Genomic DNA, 10,172 nt, shown 5'->3' on the forward strand with positions numbered 1-10,172 from the left:
ACCACACCATCCATGGGATATCTCCTTGTATATCCCTTGTGACCTCATCCATCACCAAAGTAAAAGGATAAGAGCTCAAAGTTGACATTTTTTGGGCTTAACCTAGGGGAGGTTCTCCTCTCTGAAAGAGTATTTCATGGGTTTTTTCTCCTGCAAAGAATTTCTACGGATGGAGTTCTGGACATGCATGGACAAAATGTGGCCTTCTGACATGATGTTGGGATTGGGGACTGCTCTCTTAAGACCTTATTTTGGGATCTGTTTGGAATTTGCCAACAACAAGATGCTATTCTTGTACAAGTTTGGGATGGGGTTAATTTATATCTTACTTTTAGAAGGTGTGCTGATGCATCTAGTATGAATAGATGGCTCCATCTAACTGACATTGTTAAAAAAATCACTCTATCTTCTAGGAGTGATCATCCTGTTTGGATGTTGGAACCTTCTGTTGGGGAACGTAGTAATTCAAAAAATTTCCTACGGTCACGCAAGATCTAACTAGGATATGCATAGCAATGAGAGGGGAGAGTGTGTCCACGTACCCTCATAGACCGAAAACGGAAGCGTTTAGTAACGCGGTTGATGTAGTCGAACGTCTTCACGATCCAAACGATCCAAGTACCGAACGTACGACACCTCCGTGTTCAGCACACGTTAAGCACGATGACGTCCCTCGAGCTCTTGAGGACGAGGGAGAGTTCCGTCGGCACAACGGCGTGACAACGGTGATGATGAAGTTACTGGCGCAGGGCTTCGCCTAAGCACTATGACGATATGACCGAGGTGTTAAAATGTGGAGGGGGGCACTGCACACGGCCAAGAGATTGTCGGTTGTGCCTTTGGGGTGCCCCCTGCCTCCGTATATAAAGGGGGGAGGAGGTGGCCGGCCAAGGGGGGCACGCCATGGGGGAGTCCTACTAGGACTCCGTTCCTAGTAGGATTCGGCCCCCACTTTCCTTCCAATGGAGAGAGGGAAAGGGGAAGGGAGAGAGAGGGAGAAGGAAACAGGGGGTTCTCACCCTCTCCCCTTGTCCAATTCGGATTGGGGCCTGTCTCCTCTCCTCCACTATGGCCCATTAGGCCCAATAACTTTCCCGGGGGGTTCCGGTAGCCTCCCGGTACTTCGAAAAATCTCTGAACCTTATCAGAACCATTCCGATGTCCGTATATAACCTTCCAATATATCAATCTTCACCTCTCGACCATTTCGAGACTCCTCTTCATGTTCGTGATCTCATCCGGGACTCCGAACAAACTTAGGTCATCAAATCACATAACTCATAATACAAATCATCATCGAACGTTAAGCGTGCGGACCCTACGGGTTCGAGAACTATGTAGACATGACTAAGACACATCTCCGGTCAACAACCAATAGCGGAACCTGGATTCTCATATTGGCTCCTACATATTCTACGAAGATCTTTATCGGTCAAACCGCATAACAACATACGTTATTCCCTTTGTCGTCGGTATGTTACTTGCCCGAGATTCGATCGTCAGTATCATCATACCTAGTTCAATCTCGTTACCAGCAAGTCTCTTTACTCGTTCCATAATGCATCATCCCTTAACTAACTCATTAGTCACATTGCTTGCAAGGCTTATAGTGATGTGCATTACCGAGAGGGCCCAGAGATACCTCTCCGATACTCGGAATGATAAATCCTAATCTTGATCTATGCCAACTCACCAAACATCATTGGAGACACATGTAGAGCATGTTTATAATCACCCAGTTATGTTGTGACGTTTGATAGCACACAAGGTGTTCCTCTGGTATTCGGGAATTGCATAATCTCATAGTCAGAGGAATATGTATAAGTCATGAAGAAAGCAATAGCAATAAAACTAAACGATCATAATGCTAAGATAACGGATGGGTCTTGTCCATCACATCATTCTCTAATGATGTGATCTCGTTCATCAAATGACAACAATGACTAGGGACACTCTTTGATTAACGAGCTAGTCAAGTAGAGGCATACTAGGGACACTGTTTGTCTATGTATTCACACATGTACTAAGTTTCCGGTTAATACAATTCTAGCGTGAATAATAAACATTTATCATGATATAAGGAAATATAAATAACAACTTTATTATTGCCTCTAAGGCATATTTCCTTCATTAATCACATGGCGATGTGAACTAAATTATTGACTCTAGTAAACTCTTTGGTTGTTAGTCACATGGTGATGTGAACTATGAGTGTTAATCACATGGCGATGGTGAACTAGATTATTGACTCTAGTGCAAGTGGGAGACTGTTGGAAATATGCCCTAGAGGCAATAATAAAATGGTTATTATTATATTTCCTTGTTCATGGTAATTGTCTATTGTTCATGCTATAATTGTGTTAATCGGAAACCATAATACATGTGTGAATACATAGACCACAACATGTCCCTAGTAAGCCTCTAGTTGACTAGCTCGTTGATCAATAGATGGTTATGGTTTCCTTACCATGGACATTGGATGTCGTTGATAACGGGATCACATCATTAGGAAAATGATGTGATGGACAAGACCCAATCCTAAGCATAGCACAAGATCGTGTAGTTCATTTGCTAGAGCTTTTCTAATGTCAAGTATCATTTCCTTAGACCATGAGATTGTGCAACTCCCGGATACCGTAGGAATGCTTTGGATGTATCAAACGTCACAATGTAACTGGGTGGCTATAAAGGTGCACTACATGTATCTCCGAAAATGTCTGTTGGGTTGGCACGAACCGAGACTGGGATTTGTCACTCTGTATGACGGAGAGGTATCTCTGGGCCCACTCGGTAATGCATCATCATAATGAGCTCAATGTGACTAAGGAGTTAGCCACGGGATCATGTGTTACGGAACGAGTAAAGAGACTTGTCAGTAACGAGATTGAACGAGGTATGGGGATACCGACGATCGAATCTCGGGCAAGTAACATACCGATGGACAAAGGGAATTGTATATGGGATTGATTGAATCCCTGACATCGTGGTTCATCTGATGAGATCATCGTGGAACATGTGGGAGCCAATATGGGTATCTGCTACCTCTTGAGCACTGCGTTGGATTTCTCCGAAGAGGAAAGGATGATGCAGCAAAGTAGCGTAAGTATTTCCCTCTGTTTTTGAGAACCAAGGTATCAATCCAGTAGGAGGCTGCACGCAAGTCCCTCGTACCTGCACAAAACAAATAACTCCTCGCAACCAACGCGATAAGGGGTTGTCAATCCCTTCTCGGTCACTTACGAGAGTGAGATCTGATAGATATGATAAGATAATATTTTTGGTATTTTTATGATAAAGATGCAAAGTAAAATAGAAGCAAAGTAAAAAGCAAAGGAAATAACTAAGTATTGGAAGATTAACATGATGAAGATAGACCCGGGGGCCATAGGTTTCACTAGTGGCTTCTCTCAAGAGCATAAGTATTTTACGGTGGGTGAACGAATTACTGTTGAGCAATTGACATAATTGAGCATAGTTTTGAGAATATCTAGGTATGATCATGTATATAGGCATCACGTCCGAGACAAGTAGACCGACTCCTGCCTGCATCTACTACTATTACTCCACTCATCGACCGCTATCCAGCATGCATCTAGAGTATTAAGTTCATGAAAACAGAGTAACGCCTTAAGCAAGATGACATGATGTAGAGGGATAAATTCATGCAATATGATAAAAAACATCTTGTTATCCTCGATGGCAACAATACAATACGTGCCTTGCTGCCCCTACTGTCACTGGGAAAGGACACCGCAAGATTGAACCCAAAGCATATTAACTAATCAATTATGTCTTCTCAAAATAACATGGCCAAAGAAAGTTCATCCCTACAAAATCATATAGTTTAGTCATGCTCCATTTTCGTCACCCAAGAATGCTCTCATCATGCACAACCCCGATGACAAGCCAAGCAATTGTTTCATACTTTAGTAATCTCAAACCTATAAACTTTCACGCAATATATGAGCGCGAGCCATGGACATAGCACTATGGGTGGAATAGAATATGATGATGGGGGTTATGTGGAGAAGACAAAAAAGGAGAAAGTCTCACATCAACGAGGCTAATCAATGGGCTATGGAGATGCCCATCGATTGATGTTAATGCAAGGAGCAGGGATTGCCATGCAACGGATGCACTAGAGCTATAAATGTATGAAATCTCAACAAAATAAACTAACTGGGTGTGCATCCAACTTGCTTGCTCACGAAGACCTAGGGCACTTGAGGAGGCCCATTGTTGGAATATACAAGCCAAGTTCTATAATGAAAATTCCCACTAGTATATGAAAGTGACAAAACAAAAGACTCTCTATCATGAAGATTATGGTGCTACTTTGAAGTACAAGTGTGGCAAAGGATAGTAGCATTGTCCCTTCTACCTTTTTCTCTCATTTTTTTGGGGGGCCTTCTCTTTTTTTATGGCCTTTTTTTCCTCACTTGGGACAATGCTCTAGAAAATGATGATCATCACACTTCTATTTATTAACAACTCAATGATTACAACTCGATGCTAGAACAAAAGATAACTCTATATGAATGCCTTCGGTGGTGTACCGGGATATGCAATGAACCAAGAGTGACATGTATGAAAGAATTATGAACGGTGGCTTTGCCACAAATACTATGTCAACTACATGATCATGCTAAGCAATATGACAATGATGAATGTGTCATGATAAACGGAATGGTGGAAAGTTGCATGGCAATATATCTCGGAATGGCTATGGAAATGCCATAATAGGTAGGTATGGTGGCTGTTTTGAGGAAGATATAAGGAGGTTTATCTGTGAAAGGGCGTATCATATCACGGGGTTTGGATGCACCGGCGAAGTTTGCACCAACTCTCAATGTGAGAAAGGGCAATGCACGGTACCGAAGAGGCTAGCAATGATGGAAGGGTGAGAGTGCGTATAATCCATGGACTCAACATTAGTCATAAAGAACTCACATACGTATTGCAAAAATCTACAAGTCATCAAAAACCAAGCACTACGCGCATGCTCCTAGGGGGATAGATTGGTAGGAAAAGACCATCGCTCGTCCCCGACCGCCACTCATAAGGAGGACAATCAAAGAACACCTCATGTTTCAAATTTGTTACATAACGTTTACCATACGTGCATGCTGCGGGACTTGCAAACTTCAACACAAGCATTTCTCAAATTCACAACTACTCAACTAGCACGACTTTGATATTATTACCTCCATATCTCAAAACAATCATCAAGCATCAAACTTCTCTTAGTATTCAAAACACTCATAGGAAGATTTTTTACTAATCTTGAATACCTAGCATATTAGGATTATTTAAGCAAATTACCATGCTATTTAAGACTCTCAAAATAATCTAAGTGAAGCATGAGAGATCAATAGTTTCTATAAAACAAATCCACCACCGTTCTCTAAAAGATATAAATGAAGTACTAGAGCAAAACTATATAACTCAAAAGATATAAGCGAAGCACATAGAGTATTCTAACAAATTCCAAATCATGTATGGCTCTCTCAAAAGGTGTGTACAGTAAGGATGATTGTGGTAAACTAAATAGCAAATACTCAAATCATACAAGACGCTCCAAGAAAAACACATATCATGTGGTGAATAAAAATATAGCTCCAAGTAAAGTTACTGATAGAAGTAGACGAAAGAGGGGATGCCTTCCGGGGCATCCCCAAGCTTTGGCTTTTAGGTGTCCTTAGATTATCTTGGGGTGCCATGGGCATCCCCAAGCTTAGGCTCTTGCCACTCCTTCTTCCATAATCCATCAAATCTTTACCCAAAACTTGAAAACTTCACAACACAAAACTTAAAGTAGAAAATCTTGTGAGCTCCGTTAGCGAAAGAAAACAAAAGACCACTTCAAGGTACTGTAATGAACTCATTCTTTATTTATATTGGTGTTAAACCTAATGTATTCCAACTTCTCTATGGTTTATAAACTATTTTACTAGCCATAGATTCATCAAAATAAGCAAACAACACACGAAAAACAGAATCTGTCAAAAACAGAACAGTCTGTAGTAATCTGTAGCTAGAGCAAGATCTGGAACCCCAAAAATTCTAAAATAAATTGCTGGACGTGAGGAATTTATGTATTAATTATCTGCAAAAATAATTAACTAAATATCTCTTTCCAAATAAAAATGGCAGCAGTTCTCGTGAGCGCTAAAGTTTCTGTTTTTTACAGCAAGATATCAAGACTTTCCCCAAGTCTTCCCAACGGTTCTACTTGGCACAAACACTAATTAAACACAAACAAAACACAAACAAAACAGAGGCTAGGTAAATTATTTATTACTAAACAGGAGCAAAAAGCAAGGAATAAAAATAAAATTGGGCTGCCTCCCAACAAGCGCTATCGTTTAACGCCCCTAGCTAGGCATAAAAAGCGAGGATAGATCTAGGTATTGCCATCTTTGGTAGGTAATTCTTCAATGAGGCATCTACCGTCCTTAGGAATTTCTTTCTCTTTATTGATTATCAAACTTTTAGCCACAAGATCAAAAAATTCATTTGTAACAAATGGTTCCTTAATGATAGCAAAAAGATTGGGATGAATACTTATAGATTTGAGATCCGCAGTTTCCTTACTAGAGGATTCACCCTTATTTTTAGGAACATACATAACCTTGGAAATTTTAGTAGGAGGACTTGGAGTATTCTTTACGGAATAAAAAGCGGTTCCCAAGTTGGTAATAATACCCTCAAGTTTATCAATTCTAGTAGAATTCTGATTTATTTTCTCATTAACTATAGGTTCCTTTTCTTTAATATTTTTCAAAGTGACTCCTACTTTAGATCCATATTGAGTGATTTGGTTGTGGATATTTTTATCCAAATTTTCAATTAACTCTACAGTAGCAACCTTATTTTCAATAATTTCAAGTCTTTGCATTACATGCTCCAAAGTTAACATAGTTCCATTAACCAAAAGAGGTGGCGAGCCAAACAAATCTATCATAGCATTGTAAGAATCAAAAGTATGTCTATCCAAGAAGTTCCCTCCGGTAATAGTATCAAGGATATATCTGTGCCAAGGAGTGACACCTACATAAAAATTGCGAAGAAGAACGGAAGTAGATTGCTTCCTGGTAGATCTATTTTGAGCATTGCAAATTCTATACCAAGCGTCTTTTAGATTTTCTCCCTCCCTTTGCTTAAAATTTAGAACTTCATTTTCGGGAGACAACGGAGAAGATACGGGACTAGCCATAACGACAAGCAAGCAATCCAACACACAAGCAAACAAAAAGCAAGCGGGCAAGAAGAGGCAAATAGAGAAAGAGAGGGAGGATAGAGAGAGAGAGAGGGCGAATAAAATGGCAAATAATGTAATGCGGGAGATAAGGGTTGTGATGGGTACTTGTTATGTTGGCTTTTGCGTAGACTCCCCGGCAACGGCGCCAGAAATGGCTCGTTGTAGGGAGTCAAATCTTGACTTGCGCGAACCTCCCCGGCAACAGCGCTAGAAATTCTTCTTGCTACCTCTTGAGCACTGCGTTGGATTTCCCCGAGGAGGAAAGGATGATGCAGCAAAGTAGCGTAAGTATTTCCCTCAGTTTTTGAGAACCAAGGTATCAATCCAGTAGGAGGCTGCATGCAAGTCCCTCGTACCTTGATACGTCTCCAACGTATCTATAATTTTTGATTGTTCCATGCTATTATATTATCAACCTTGGATGTTTTATATGCATTTATATGCAATTTTATATGATTTTTGGGACTAACCTATTAACCCAGAACCCAGTGCCAGTTTCTGTTTTTTCCTTTTTTAGAATATCGCAGAAAAGGAAAATCAAACGCAGCCCAATTGACCTGAAACTTCACGGAACTTACTTTTGGATCAGAAGAAGCCCAGAAGACTTGGAGTGCACGTCAGGGGATCAACGAGGAGGCCACGAGGCAGGGGGGTGCGCCCACCCCCCTGGGCGCGCCCTCCACCCTCGTGGCCCCCCTGACGTACCTCTTCTGCCTATATATCTCCATATACCCTAAAAACATCCGGGAGCACAATAGATCGTGAGTTCCGCCGCCAGAAGCCTCCGTAGCCACCGAAAGCTAATCTAGACCCATTCTAGCACCCTGCCGGAGGGGGAATCCCTCTCCGCTGGCCATCTTCATCATCCCGGTGCTCTCCATGACGAGGAGGGAGTAGTTCTCCCTCAGGGCTGAGGGTATGTACCAGTAGCTATGTGTTTGATCTCTCTCTCTCTCTCTCTCTCGTGTTCTTGAGGTGGTACGATCTTGATGTATCGCGAGCTTTGCTATTATAGTTGGATCTTATGATGTTTCTCCCCCCTCTACTCTCTTGTAATGGATTGAGTTTCCCCTTTGAAGTTATCTTATCAGATTGAGTCTTTAAAGATTTGAGAACACTTGATGTATGTCTTGTCGTGCGTATCTGTGGTGACAATGGGATATCACGTGATTCACTTGATGTATGTTTTGGTGATCAACTTGTGGGTTTCGTGACATTGGGAACCTATGCATAGGGGTTGGCACATGTTTTCGTCATGATTCTCTGGTAGGAACTTTGGGGCACTCTTTGAGGTTCTATGTGTTGGTTGAATAGATGAATCTGAGATTGTGTGATGCATATCGTATAATCATGCCCACGGATACTTGAGGTGACATTGGAGTATCTAGGTGACATTAGGGTTTTGGTTGATTTGTGTCTTAAGGTGTTATTCTAGTATGAACTCTAGGGCTGTTTGTGACACCTATAGGAATAGCCCAACGAATTGATTGGAAAGAATAACTTTGAGGTGGTTTCGTACCCTACCATAATCTCTTCGTTCATTCTCCGCTATTAGTGACTTTGGAGTGACTCTTTGTTGCATGTTGAGGGATAGTTATGTGATCCAATTATGTTATTATTGTTGAGAGGACTTACACTAGTGAAAGTATGAACCCTAGGCCTTGTTTCCTAGCATTGCAATACCGTTTATGCTCACTTTTATCATTCGTTACCTTGCTGTTTTTATTATTTCAGATTACAAATACCTTTATCTACTATCCATATACCACTTGTTTCACCATCTCTTCGCCGAACTAGTGCACCTATACAATTTACCATTGTATTGGGTGTGTTGGGGACACAAGAGACTCTTTGTTATTTGGTTGCAGGGTTGCTTGAGAGAGACCATCTTCATCCTACGCCTCCTACGGATTGATAAACCTTAGGTCATCCACTTGAGGGAAATTTTCTACTGTCCTACAAACCTCTGCACTTGGAGGCCCAACAACGTCTACAAGAAGAAGGTTGTGTAGTAGACATCAAGCTCTTTTCTGGCGCCGTTGCCGGGGAGGTTAGCGCTTGAAGTTATATCTTTAGATCTTGCAATCGAATCTTTTTGTTTCTTGTTTTAGCACTAGTTTAGTTTATAAAAGAAAACTACAAAAAAATGGAATTGAGTTTGCCTCATATGCTTCATCTTTTTAATATATTTCGTGAGTATGATGGAAAGGAAAATTGTGCTCAAATACTAGAAAAAGAATTACATAGAATGCTTGGCATAAAATATGTGAATGATGAGCATGATTGCAATGTTGTTAGTACGAATTCTTTGAATATCCATGATACTAATGATGATTGCACTAGTTATGATGAAAATGTCTCCTATAAACATGTCAATTTTTGTGGAGTGCATTGCGTTTGTAAGTACACGCCAAAAAGGGAAGATAGATATTTGATGTCTACTACACAACCTGCTTCTTGTAGACGTTGTTCGGCCTCCAAGTGCAGAGGTTTGTAGGACAGTAGCAAATTTCCCTCAAGTGGATGACCTAAGGTTTATCAATCCGTAGGAGGCGTAGGATGAAGATGGTCTCTCTCAAGCAACCCTGCAACCAAATAACAAAGAGTCTCTTGTGTCCCCAACACACCCAATACAATGGTAAATTGTATAGGTGCACTAGTTCGGCGAAGAGATGGTGAAACAAGTGGTATATGGATAGTAGATAAAGGTATTTGTAATCTGAAATAATAAAAACAGAAAGGTAACGAATGATAAAGGTGAGCGTAAACGGTATTGCAATGATAGGAAACAAGGCCTAGGGTTCATACTTTCACTAGTGTAAGTTCCCTCAACAATACTAACATAATTGGATCATAAAACTATCCCTAAACATGCAACAAAGAGTCACTCCAAAGTCACTAATAGCGGAGA

Source organism: Triticum urartu, chromosome 5A (genome assembly GCF_056163025.1).
Source record: "Triticum urartu cultivar PI428250 chromosome 5A, HENAU_Tu73, whole genome shotgun sequence".
Taxonomy (NCBI): Eukaryota; Viridiplantae; Streptophyta; class Magnoliopsida; order Poales; family Poaceae; genus Triticum; species Triticum urartu.